Here is a 14,135-nt window from a genome sequence, read left to right as displayed (position 1 = left end):
CCATTTTACAGACATGGAAACATATTTTGAAAGAAATCAAGTAACTTTCAGAAGTAAATATCAAGGTGGCTGACAGAGGATTTGATCCCAAGGCTGTTTTGGCTCTAGAGAATATATGCTTAACCACTGTGCTCTTATCCCACTATTGCAAAAACCAGTTTCTTAAAAATGCTGTCCCTTCAATATGGTTTTATAAACTCCCCGGTGATAATTTTAACCAGAATTTTCCTTGAGGGCGGTGAGAGAGAACCCAGCCCTTCAGATTCTAAGAACACATTGCACTCATAACACCTTATTCCGCTGCAATTTCAGTACATCTTGTACTTTAAAACTACTTTGCCTTCAGCTTTTAAGAAAGCCTTTTCTTTGGAATCTTACATCTTAAACAAGTAAGATATAAACAAGCACTTATTTTCCTTCTCAGAGGGAAAAAAAAACTATTTCATTCTAATGGAAATTTCACTAACGAGTTTCAGAGACTACATGTTGACATTCAATTTTCAAGGCCAAGTTAGAAGAGTGTTTTATTTCCTTACCTGCAAGTAAGGATGGGGTCCTTATTGTTGACGTTGCTGAGGAAAATCTTTAGGTTCCCAGCAGTAAACAGTCCTCCAGGATCAACCGCTTTAATACCTAGTGAAAAACTGAAAAGGCAGCCATGGGAAAGACAGCTAAAGTGTCACAGAATTATGATCTATTGGACTTTAACTGACCAGTAAAACAGTTGATTCATTTAGTGAAGATGTCAGTCAAACCAGTTATTTTAACAGTTGGAAATGGCTAACACTTTGTTAGGAACCAAATTAGTCAAACTCGTTGAAAGGACAGGTGGGAACTTGGAAAAGTCTGTTAATCCCTATCAATAATTAAAAAAAAAAAATCAAAGAGAATTCCTTCATGTGGTAGAGCAAACAAAGGTATGGGGATTGGTTCTTACCGTTAAACACTGACTTTTCAATATGGAAAACTGACAAATGCAAAGGAGAAGGTGTTGAGAACACTTCAAAACAACATGACGATGGGGAAACACTAGAATGGTTAGACGATTAAAGGGTTTTTCTTTCAGCCAAGAGATTTATGGGTTTAAAGAATGAGAGTGCTTGAAATGGGAAAACTGAACGTATCCAGGTGGAAAGATGAAGGTTCACAACCCTACTCCGTGATCCAGGGTCACCAGGGGTCCCAGTTTGCTCAGAACTGTCCAGCCTAGCTCTGAAACTTCCACACACACCCTAGAAATTTCTCAGTCCTAGGCAAAACAGCACAGTTAGTCACCTTTCTAGGAAAAAAAAATCTATTTTAATTTTAACTATATTGATAATTGAGACCAAAATTACTATCAAACCAGTTCTCAACTTTCCTCTTCTTTCATAACTTCTCATACAAGAAGATGATCATTTAGGAAATAACTCTTGACAAAAACCATAAAATCAATCACTTTTTAAGAATAAAGACATTTCTTTGATAATTCTGGGAAATCTTAACTACAAGAATAGTAGTAAGGCATGGGCAGGAACGCACAGCCAGAAAGACCTCGGATTATATCCAGTCTACCCAGGGGGCTGGAGGGTTGACAGCAAGGGAGCAAGGAAGAAACAAGCCTTGCTAACTCTTTGATCTGGATTTGAACAAGCAACTTCACAGCCCCCATATCTTCTTTGAAGCGAGGGAATTGATAAGAGCCCCTTGCCAATGAGACTTTCCAAAATTCGCTTTACTCTCACTTAAAGGTCTGCTCAGTGACCATGGAAAATCTAGAATTAAGAGAAAAGTTAAGGAACAGTATGCTCTCTGTAGAACTTTGGTGAAAACCCACTGCAAAATTTTAGCCAAAGTGTTATTTGTTCAAATTCTTCAAACAGAACTTCACTTTTTCAGTGCCCTCTCCTCTGATTTCAAAGATATTGAGAAGGGAGAAATCTCTAGTTTTCACTGAACAAGGAAAAAGTTAATTTTAAACTCTCATTTAATAACTTTTACTGCCATTTGTTAACCAATCTTAAGATTTGTAAATATCTTGAATATGCATGATCAATTTCCCATGAATATACCAGGCCAACAAAAGGAAGGGAAACTGTGATGGACATTATCCGTTATTCTCAGAGCTGTTTATGAGACCAGAGAAACATGGAGCCAGTGGATTTTGAGAGTAAGGGAAAATGGATAAAGATTTTGGCAATTTCTACCCCCCAAATATATAACAACAATACACTTTTCGGGGTATCCCTCAGCCAATCCACTTCTGAACCCTCAACTGGTTTTACTGAAGATGCTAACACAGGATATATTCCATTCTCAACTTTCATAATCAGGAAGAATGTCTTTATGAGATTCAGGAGCCAAGCTGGTTGGAATGGCTTAAAGTCCATTTCCTCTTTCTGTAAAGCACTTTGATTGCAGAACATAAGACTGGAGAGGATGGTCATAAAAACCATTATAAAAATAATAACTATGAACCAATCCTCTTTGGCAGATGTGGAGGAAATAAGGAGAAAATGTCGATCCATTAACTTCTCAAAGTCGCTGGATTGCATTGTGAGTGAATTCTGTGTCCCAGGCATCTGGGGGAAAGTGTCCACCACCTTCTATGGCGGATCACAAACACGAATGAAATTACCCTGATGCTCGGCTCAAAAGAAACTGGATGATGCAGGGAGGGGCCGAGACAGCCACATCTAGTACCCATGCCAGTAACTGTGCCTCTGCAGTTTAGGTGATGGCTTCACATCTAAGGCAATGCAGAAAGCACCTTCATTTGGGAACACAATTAAGGCCAGATGGGGCGGGATCTTCTCGAAAATGGAAATAGGAAGCAAAGGGCAGGCATTTTGAGTGAATGAAAAGCCCAGCAGCAGGAGTTACCTTCTAGCTTCACTCTCGAAATCAAAAACTGCCGTTGTAGAAACCATGCCAGTGCTGTTGATTGTGAAGCCAGAGCCCTCCGGGGAGAGGAAGTACTGTTTATTGGACAGTAAAGAGAAAGCAAAAGATTGCAGAGACACTAACGCAGCCAGATGACGCCCTCCTCCCACCCACCCCACACGTGGAGATGCTCCTGAAATGGTGGCCCCTATGACAGTGATGAAACTGAAGTCCATTCCACTGCCTTCAAGCCACACAGTTTGCTCTTAAATATCAAAAGTGGATTTTCCTAATCTCACATTCAGTGGGTTATCTGAACCTTTCTCACTTACGACCGCCCGAACAAAGCTCAAATTAAATAAAAAGGAGTTACGTTTAGAAAAACATGCTGGCTGTTTATTGAGAATTTCGAGATCATTTTGTGTTTGGTGGTCCTGAAGGTACACTTTTTGCTGGGAGAAGAGAGAGCTGTAGATGGGGAAGATGGGAATACGGGTACCTCTGTTCATCTCATTTTATGTGTGTTCATACAGGAAATACTTTATTGTTTTTTTTCCTTAGTATAAATGAAAGTCAGTGAGATACTATCTTCTAGTTATTCTGCTAAATGCTTCAAATTCAAATGAATTTGAAGTACTGTCATAAGTACTGATACTATTATTCCCCATTTCACAGATAGGAATACTGAGGCTGGACAATTCGAGTGGCTTGCCTCCAGTCTGAGAGCTTTTTCCTGATACCTCTATGCTCACCATACTGCAACCCTAAGACCATATTTTTCTCTCTCTTTTTTTTTTTTTTTTTGTCAAAGAGGATAGACAAGGTCAAGGTTTCTAGAATAGGTAAGAATCAAACGTTTAGAAAAAGCTGGGACAAAATCCATGTAAGTATTAATACCAGGAGTTAATTATACCCAGCACGGCTGGCTTAATAATTGTGTAGACCCAGAGATAATTCAATAGAGAAGATTAAACCCAGAAGAATTGCAAAGCAGCCTAAAAATCATTTGGAGAAACTTGTGACCTTTTAATGTATTGATTTTTCTGATGAATCATGGTGTTGATTAATTTAAATTCATACCGCCCATTTCTACACATATAAATAAGATGGAATTGAGTTCTGCCTTTTCTGTGGAACAATGCTGTAGAACTTAGCATTCAGGAACTGCAGGAAAAGGCACCATGTACTTACTTTTTAGGCCAAACACAGGAATAATGATGCCCATTTCATGGCAGAAGGACAGAGGACAGTTGGTGGTTACATCACCTGAGAGTGCTCAAAAGCGATGGCTATACATAAATATATGTGACTTAAAAAAAAAATACACCCACATTTATGTTTGTAGCCACTCGGATTTGCAGTTCTCAGTTCAATTTCAGTATTACAGAGTTGTCAACAATTGTTTGGGAACAAAACACATTGGGAAGCTGTATTTTTATGAGGTTTAATTTTTCATAAAATGAGATAATAGTCTTTAAAAAAAAAATTGATGGCAGTGATATGAACAACTCCTGCCGCTGTTCAGGGAAGGTTGGAGCTGGTGGTTGCTAGGCAGCCAGGGCCATCACTGGGAAAGCCACCTAAATGAACGGTCCTCTGAACAGGAAGGCAGTCCAAGGGAGACGAAATGAACTCTCTGTGGGATCAGGCAACCTAGATTCATTTTTTCCCCATTTTATCTACAATAACACCATCAACCAGTAAAGAAGTATCTCCACAATAAGAATAATGGGAGCTGCATCCCCAGGTTCAAGGGAATGATAAGAGCTTCCTGGGAAGAAGGATGGCAAGGGAGCCTTCAGTCCTTCTGGAGAGATTTAACCTTCAAAATCCAGTTTATCCCCTTCTCTGAAAGGCCTGTTTGTGACTATTTGCTCTCAGAGAAGCTTGGGGATTGGGAAATGTCAGAGCCCAAACTGTAGACCAGACCCAACCAGGAGAATTAGGGCATCCAGACTTCAAGAGCCGCGACACGGGATTCTTCTGGATTTTTCTGTGTCATCAGCATCGGTGATAGTAGAAACCACAGTGATGGCTACCCGTCACTCTGACCTAGAGTCTTCCCAAACTGTCTCGTTTAATCCTTAAAATGATGCCAAGAAGTGGGTACTCTTCTCAGCCCCATCTTACAGGTGGGGAAACTGAGGCTTGCAAATGTTAAGGAAATGGTCCAAGAGCACGCAACCAGTGAGTGGTTAAGGTGAACCTCAGAGGCAGGGCTTTCTGACTTCAGAGCCATGACTTTATATTGCCCATCTCACGGCGGGGCTGCCCTCCTGCGAGACAGGGAGTAAATATTTCTATTTTTAAAGCTTTATATTTAAACTTGTTTTTTAAATGTGCAGGGTGGGGATTAGAGAATCTAGGTGGGTGAAGACAGAGTGACAGTAACTCACTGTTCCTGTTTACAGAAGAAGGCAAAGATGAAGCCAGGATAAACCTCCGACATTGGAAGGTCCGACAGAGGAGAGTGAACCAGGAAAGAAAGAAGAGCAGGCAGAAATGGAAGAGAAAAACCCAGAGTTTCTTATCAGAGAAGAAGTCTAATATTATCTAATATAATTGAGTACTCTCCGCCAAGCACTGTTCGGAGCCCTTTGCAGCTATGACTTTATTTAATCTTCACAGTAGCCCCGAGGGTAGATCCTATTACTAACCTGATTACAAGTAAACTGGGGCACAGAGAGGTCAAGAGATTTGCTGACGGTCGCAACGCCAGAAAGTGGCAAAGCCTGAACTTTAACCTAGACTGTACGACATGAGAACCTGAGCTCTTTGCTAATATACTGCGCCTCATTTGGTAGTTTGTCCCAAGGTGACATTTTTCTTGAAGGAAGTCAGTACACAGGTATGATCTGGGCTAAACGCTTTCTATATGAAAAGACATTCTGTGATGTTTTTAAAGCACAAATGTTGGCTAATCAGGGATCACCTACAAAAGCTTTTTATGGGAGAGAGAAATTTCCAAGAATATATTTTCAAACTATAAACAAGGATAGGGTTCTAGACTAAACGTTAATGATGTCAGTAAAAGCTTGCATTTTAGTCCTATGAGAGCCCTCTCTTCATTCACTTTATAACCCATAGCAATAGTTTGCTATCTCTACATCAGAGCCCTCATTCTTTCTAGCACAAAGCCTTATTAACCATGTGTAATACATTGTCCCAGGGGCCAGCTCAAGGCAGAGACCTCTGTGCAACCACTGATCATAGTATCTTTGCTGGCTGAACCTAGACTCTGCCTCAGAATATTTCTTGGGATAAATGGGTACCAAAGAGGGTGTGCAACTTGGAATTGATTTGCCATCACTAACTGAGCCAGATGTTCCCAGTGGACTTTCCCACATACTTACAAACCTTTTGGCAATGTTTCATAGCCCGTGGCTCGAGGACCACCTCCATGTTAAGAACCTCCATCCATGAGTTTATGGTTGGAGCTGGAATTCAATGAGAATTCATGATACGGTTCTCTCTACTTCTATATATGTATAAAATTTCCATAAATGTTTCTTAGCTGTGCAGACCCACGTGATTCAGAATACCTGGGGCAGGGAGGCCAGGGAAAGTGAATTTTTAACAGGCTGATCAGAGTGATTTTTAGGTATTCTAAAGTTGGTTGTTTCAGAGTGATACTCAACCTTGGCTGTACTGTAGTCACTTGGGGAGACTTAAACATGCCCGTGTCCAGGCCACCTCCCAGACTAATGAAATCAGAATCTCTGGGGATGTAACTGGAGCATCTGTGTTTTTTGGAAACTCTCTGGATAATTTCACAGCATAGCCACGTCTGAGGTCTCTTGCTGTAGCTCATCCTTCTTCTCACACATCAACCCCACGGTCTGTTTAGGTCCCACATTTTTCATGGATCGAAAGGTACAGAGGCCTCCAAGGGGACCTGGGAAGTGCATGGACACCATCCCATGCTGTCCTCTAAAACCTCCTTTGTTCCAGCAGCTGAGAACAGCTGTCTGGTTGACTCGTGCTGGAGGCCAGGGCTGGTTCCCACACACACTCTTTCATGTGTTTCCACCACGTGGGTTTAACTCTGCATGACTTACAGCCTGGTTTATATAGATGCTTCTCCAGCCCAGTGGCCTTAGGTTTTAGCCTCTGCCTTAGGGGTTCCCCAGAAACGGATCCAGAGGTGAAAATTTCTATGCAAAAGATTGGTGAATTAAGTACTCCAGGAGAACTAGGGTGGACGTGGGGGAAAGAGGACAGAGAAGGAGACGAAGCCAAGGACATCAGTACCTCGAAGCCCACAGAGGCAGTTTTGGCCTGATCTCATGGCGGGGCTGCGGAGTAGACCTCATGCCTCTGAGTCGTCCTCACTCCGGGAAAGGGAGATGGGGCTTTCCCATTCAGTGATCAAGGGCTACTCCAGAGAGATGTAGATTGCCAGATGCTCCCTGCCCTTGGAAGCACAAGGAAAGTCCAAGTTCAGTCCTCTTGCTGAAGGAGCAAAAGCACATTGAAGCTGGTGGGAGCTGGGAAGCCTCCCACCCACAGAGAAGTCACAATGTCATCCAAAGGGGTCTGGGAAGAGTGTGGGTATTGAAACTTCAGTCTGGAAACAATCATTTGGCCAAATCATGCTAGAAAGCAGAGTTAGCAACTGTACTGAGAAAGCCATCACCTTCTACGTAACAGTTAACTCTGTCCCACTTTCTCTGATAACTCTGATAGCAAGAAGGCTTCATTTTAACTCTGAGTTGATTGGTAAGGGCTACCCAAAGCATTTGATTGAAAAAGACTGTAAGCTTGGGTTGGAAATGTGTCACGTTCGATTAGTGATGCCTGCCACGAGCAAGGGTGAAGGCAATCAAGGCAGGTACTCTCAGAGAATTTCGATGTCTAAGATATCACTAGAACGCCTGGATCCCACCTCCAGAGATTGATTTAGTCTGAGGAGGGAACCTGGTAACTCTCTTGTTGTTGCAAAAGCACCGTAATATTCAGATGAATCACCTTGCTACTTCCCAGTTGTCCCAGGATACGTTTTTGGTCAGACTTTAAAATAATGAAATAAATCCTCCAAAAAACAAACACTTTATTTAGAATCCCTTTCTTAGTTTCATAAAGATGACTTTTCAAACATGAACAACAGAACCCTTTTGTTGCTTTTGTCTTAGACCTTCCATACAGTATGGACTTTGAATAGGCTAGTCACGGCCAAATCTTCACTTGCCTTGTATGAATCAACTTAAGTTACTGATTCCTTTTCACACATTCTTCAAATAATTACATTTTAATATGCATATCTTTGTAAGGCAATAGTCTTTACCTGTAGAAAACATTGCCAGAATGTATATATTTGTAATTTGCCAGGCAAAAACAACAACAACAACTTACAGTGTGATGTGGTTCAGTGTTGTTGCTTGTTACAAGATGATTTAGCAACAGCATGACTACTGGCTGAAGTATGTTACAAACTTGCATGCCATCTTGTGGAGGATGGTGCTAATGATGTAATGATGAAGTAAATACTCCAAAAAAATTTTTTTATTAAAAATATGACTGTAGTTTTCTCCAAAAATGTGGAGAATTAAACATCTTTTTTTTCTAGGCAATTAAAACTTGTCTTAAGATCATTTTTCCCCAGTTATATACTATTTCAAACAAAATTGTTCTTTAGCTTGACTGACCCAGATAATTGCCTCAATTCTCAAATTCCTTTAACTAGGAAATGCCTAAATATTTCATCACATACAGAACTTTCCAAGAATGCCATAATGTATGATTTAATCCTTCCCCCCCCCCCCTTTCTCTTGGTGTCACAGAGATGAAATTTTAAGGTGAGATTAGGCTAGAAGACCAGGCCTTTGGGGCAACTCGGAAATGGATCTGTTGGATACATACCCAGAAATGAGATTGTTAAATCATATGGAAGTTTACTTTCAATTTTTTGAGGAAGCTCCATACTGTTCTGCACAGTGGCTGCACCGCTGTGCACCCTAGCAGCAGCGTACAAGGTTTCCAATTTCTCTACATCCTTGCCAGCATTTGCTCTAACAGTCTTGATAGGTCTACACTGCCACAAGCCAATCAGGCAAAAGGCAGTCATTCCCTTGATATTGAGCAGCCAGAAAGTTCTTCTCCTAGGTGCAAGAGATTTTCCTTTTACTGAAGTTGAGCAAAGATTTGTGTACGAGAGACACCGTCCAAGTGAAGTGAGGTTAATTTCTGATCAACTGTCCAAATATGAACAACAGAACAATTCTGTTCGTTTTGTCTTGACTTCTTGGACCCTCAGTACGGCTGTTGCCTTTCAACATGATAATTAATGCTGAATCTTCTTTTTCTCTACAAATAGACTTAAATTACAGAGTCCTGCGTAATGGCTCCCGGGATGGTTGCCCCTCTCCAACCTTTTGACAGTGACCCCGGCAGGTTTTAGAGCTCTTCCTGCTCCCAGTAAGACAGGCACCCATTTTCCCCACTTAGTGGGAATCACTGCATCGATGATAGAACCTTCCTAAGAGGTCAGCCTCAAGCAGTAGTTATAATCAGTGCAGGTTATCCATCCTGCCCTTTGAGAGACCATCAGGACATGGCCCATCAGCGCTTACATAGTTGGATCACCCCAGAAGTTCAGTCCTTACACCAGGACAATTACTTATCCCACCCAGTAGTCCCAAACCCTCCCAGTGTGCCCTCAAGAGTTCACCTTCCCTGCTCTTGGAGGCAACAGATTCATGGCTCCTTCGCTCTCCTTCGATCTCTAGCACTCCCCACTCTCTGCCACTCACCTTGCTGCCTTCTTCACTGAGAGAAGTAGAAACAATCCAAAGAGACCCACTGGCCACTGAGTTTAAAGTCACTGATGACAGTTTTTAAAAGTACCAACTACTCTCTTACAGAAGTCTGCATCCCATTTCCCTGCTTTGTTTTGCTCTGTAACACTTGGCAGCATCTGACAGACTGAAATACATCATCTTTCTTCCTCCACCGAGAATATCAGCTTCATAAAAGCAGGGACTCTTGTCTGTTTTCTTTACTGCAGAAGTCCCACTTCCTAGAACACTGCTTGGCACCAGTAAGTGCTCAATAATTGCTGGCTAGGCAAGAGAATAAACATGAAACCACTATTGCCACTAAACTTTTTGCATACGCCTTCTATATTCTCCCCTGTTTCTCTAGATGAACAGACTGCTTCTGACGGCAAGCTCTCCCACCACGCACTGGATGCCATCACCCTGAGCCTACACACGGCCGCCACTCCGGCAATGGTTGCCACTGTCTCTTGCGTTAATTTTCTCTGCTATATTGGATTATTACCATCAGCCAAGAAAAAAATGTGCTATAATAGTTCTCATTATTCAAAAATGAAAATTTCCTTTGATTCTACACCCTTCCCAAGAAGCTATCCAATTTCTGGGCTCTTTTTAGGCAAACTCTTTGAAAGTTGTCTCTGGTGGCTGTTCCTTGTTTCCTCGAGGCTTCCCTTGAAGCTTCTCGAATCAGATTTCTCATTCTCACTACTCTCCTGAATGACTGCTTATCAAGGTCACCAAACACCTCCATTCATTTATTCACTGAACACAGGCTACGTGACAGGCACTTACCTGAATTCTGGAAACTAACACACCGCCACCTTCCGTGATCCGTAATCTCAGTTCTTACCTGTCTCAACAGCTCAGCAGCATTTCCTGAAATAGATCTTCCTGTGCTTCTGGGAGACATTCCACTCTCCTGGCTTGCCTTTCTCCCTACTGGCCCTGCTCCATCTCATTTTCTCAGTCGTCTTCCTCTTTCCAACTTTCACATGTTGGGGCACCCCCAGGCTCAATCCTTGAACTTACTCTCTTCTCTCCTTTATCCACACCTGCTCCCTAAGTAATCTCGTTTAGTCCTGAGACGTAAATACTTTGTGCAAGCTGGTGACTGCACACTGGGGTACCAGCCGTCCTGACTTGGCCGTGCTCCGAACAGTTTAATCCAGATGCCTGCTCTTCCTGGACATCTGATTGGTTTCTCAGTCTCAATAGGTCTGAAACAAAGCACTTGATTTTCATTCTCTACTCCATTCCTCTTCAACAAGTTACTCTGGCCCAAAACCTAGGAACTCTCTTGATTCCTCTCTTGACTTTGTATTCTACATCCAATTTGCTTACAGGTCTGTCAACATTACCTTTAAAATACAGGCAAATGACTATATGGAGGAGTGAAGGCTACTATGTCTGTAGTCACTTAATTTTGACCGCAAAGACCTTAATATACTTTTTGAAGTTTTCTCTTAGTTGGGACCACAAAGATGGTAATAGACTTTTTGAGCGATGAAGGATCACAAAAAGAAGAAATAGACTCCTACTTGCTAATTCTGTTTGCAAAATATGTACAGAAATAACTTGGCCTAATAACTTCTAGCAACTGGATCCATTTTACCATTCGATGTGAGCTCCCCACACATACGTGAAACTTACAAAAATTGAAAACGTGGGTGCTAATCAAAGGAAACGTGGGCCCTTCCCCTAAAATGATTATACTTAAAAACAGGCCATTAAAACCAGATTTGCCACCTCAAATTTTAAAGCAACATTTACATATTCTGGTTTCTAACTCAATAGACTCTTCTTTTTCTCCCCTTTAATGTTTGTTTTACAGCTGAGTTATAAAATAGGGGTATATAATTAAAATCCTCAGATCCATAATTATAAGCACTAATGCCATATAATTGTTGAGTCTTTTGATGATTCCATCCTTAATTATGCCTCTTAGAATACCCAAATATCACTTTACCATAAAAAAATCTGATCATTGTGAGCTTCCAGTCAATCTACTTGACTAAATGGAAAATATTGTTCATTTCCATTTATGGTCTGGGGCCTACATTGATTCCTTGCACCTGTCTTATGAGGGAAAAATAATAAAACCATAGAAATAGATTTTTATTTGTCATTAAATGCTGTATCTTTAACCTTTGAAGGGCTACCATGAAACTTGCAGAAATTGTTCTTTATTGGAATTAAAAATTTTTTTGGCAGGTTATTACAATTCTGTTTTACTTATCTGATTATTTCCTTATCTTGTTACATAATGACCCCCAAAGACGAAAGTTTATTAATGAAATGACAATACATATCTAAGGCCTATACTTGAAGATTTATTTGTCACTAACTTTGCAGATATTTTACCTTGAAATGGGGATATTAAACCTTGTTTAATGAAGGCAGTCCCGTTTTATCCAAACTTCATCCTTCCTACCCTCAACCCTACAATCATTCCCTTAAATTCAGTTTTCAAAGTCGTGTGTTGCGCCCGTAGTGTGTCTACCAGAACAGTTTATTAGCACCTTGTGAAAACAAGCCTGGGCTTTGAGGACAAGCAACGGCAGGACAGTGGGAGGGATACGTTTATTTCACCATAAAGAAAGGGAAAGACAGAACGCATGTTGAGCAAGATAACTCACCTCTCTCCCCCATCTTGTTCACGACAGTCAGAGGCATCCACACTGCCCCCAGGAAGCAGGCTTCTTAAAGCAGAATTGAATTGAGATCGTGAACATGGATTTCCCAAACTGACTTTCAGTGTAAGAAAGAATAGACAGCCACAAGCTCCACGGTTACCACCACTACCCCCACCAGTGCTGAACCAGGAAGGTTAAGACGGTCACATGGGGGGGGGGGGCTTGTAATACGGATGGGGTGTGGCATGGAGAGCTGGGACCCAGGGAAGCACTGGGAAAACCTCTGTGGGGAGGAGTGGGGTCAGCTTCAAGTCACCCAGGGATCTCATTATTGCAATGTGGGAGAGAAGGTGGGTCTTCTATCTGCAGCCATTTTTTAACCACCCACAGATGGACCCCAGATATCGCTGACTTGCCCTTCCTGGACATTCCCTAGCTGCCTACTCCTGACTTTTTGTTTGAAATTAATACAACTACTGCAGCTTTCCAGGGATTGGCGTTAACGTGGTATATCTTTCTCCATCCTTTACTCCTAGCCTTTTTGAGTTTTCATATTGAAAGGATGTTTCTTGCAGACAACATATAGTTGGACCAACATAGAGTTAAATTAATATCTACCATATTTTTAATTGTTTACTCGTCATTGAGTTTATCCTGTTTGTTCTTCTTTGCTTTAATTGAATATTTTTATTCCATTTTGTCTCCTCTATTAGCACACCAATTTCACTTCTTAAATTTTTTGTTATTGCCTGTTTCCAATATACATTTTTACCTAATCTAAATATAGCTTCAGATAGCACTGTACTGCTTTTTAGAGAGTGTAGCAGTAACAGTGTAGGTAGCTTATAACAGAAGATTCCAATTCCTCTCTCCTGCCACTTGTGATCTTGCTAACATTTATTTCACTTATTTAAAAGTAACAACGTAGTAGAAGATTTTAGCATATCGATAAAGTTATATTTTAGTGAATTAAAAATAGAAAATTATTTTATGTTTCTTTCTTTTCTCATGCTTTTTTCATTATATAGCTTCAAGTTTTTGACCTATGTTATTTTCCTTCTTGCTAATGACCTTTTAAAATATTTCTTGCAGGTCACCTATGCTGGTAATAAGGGTCCTCAGTTTGTTTTTGGTGGAAAAAGTCTTTATTCCTCCTTTGCTTTTGAAAGATAATTTCACTAGATATAGACTTCTTGTTGATTTTGTTTTCTTTAAACATTTAGAATATTTCCTTCCACTCTTTTTTTTTTGCTGGCATGGCTTCTAACGATAGGTCTGCTGCATTTCTTATTCTTAACTCCTGTACAGGTAAGGTGTTTATTTTCCTGTGGGCTCTCTCAAGATCTTCTCTTTGTCTTTGGGTTTCTGAACCTTGAATATAATTTGCCTAAGGGCACGAGTGGATGTGTGTGTATCCCAGACAATATAAGGTTAAGGAAAAGTCTTTATTAGGAGAAAGCTCTGGGTTTACCTCAGAATGATTCTCTTCGCTCTCCCCAAGACACAGGTGATCTTTTTTTGAAACTTCACAGTAAGAATGTAATGAATAGAGTTCGTAACTGTAAAAACTATGAAAGTTTTTATGCCCTACCACTGTGGCACCCAGAAGTTTGTCACTCCTGTGATAGTCCACACTCAGCCTCCAGCAATTCATCAAAATTACCATGTTAAGTCTTTATATATGTTTACCTAGACATTTCCGCTCCAGGTAAGCAGAACCTGGCTGTGACTGTGGATTCAATCTCTCCAGATTTTGGAGTGATAGTTTGTCCTGATGGGTCCAAGAAAAGTCTTTGATTTTCAGCTTGTTCCAGATAAGAGATCTCACCTTTTCTATATCTAAGAACAACCGTGAACCAGAGTTTTG

Source organism: Camelus dromedarius, chromosome 17 (assembly GCF_036321535.1).
Source record: "Camelus dromedarius isolate mCamDro1 chromosome 17, mCamDro1.pat, whole genome shotgun sequence".
Taxonomy (NCBI): Eukaryota; Metazoa; Chordata; class Mammalia; order Artiodactyla; family Camelidae; genus Camelus; species Camelus dromedarius.
This window is presented reverse-complemented; position numbering follows the sequence as displayed.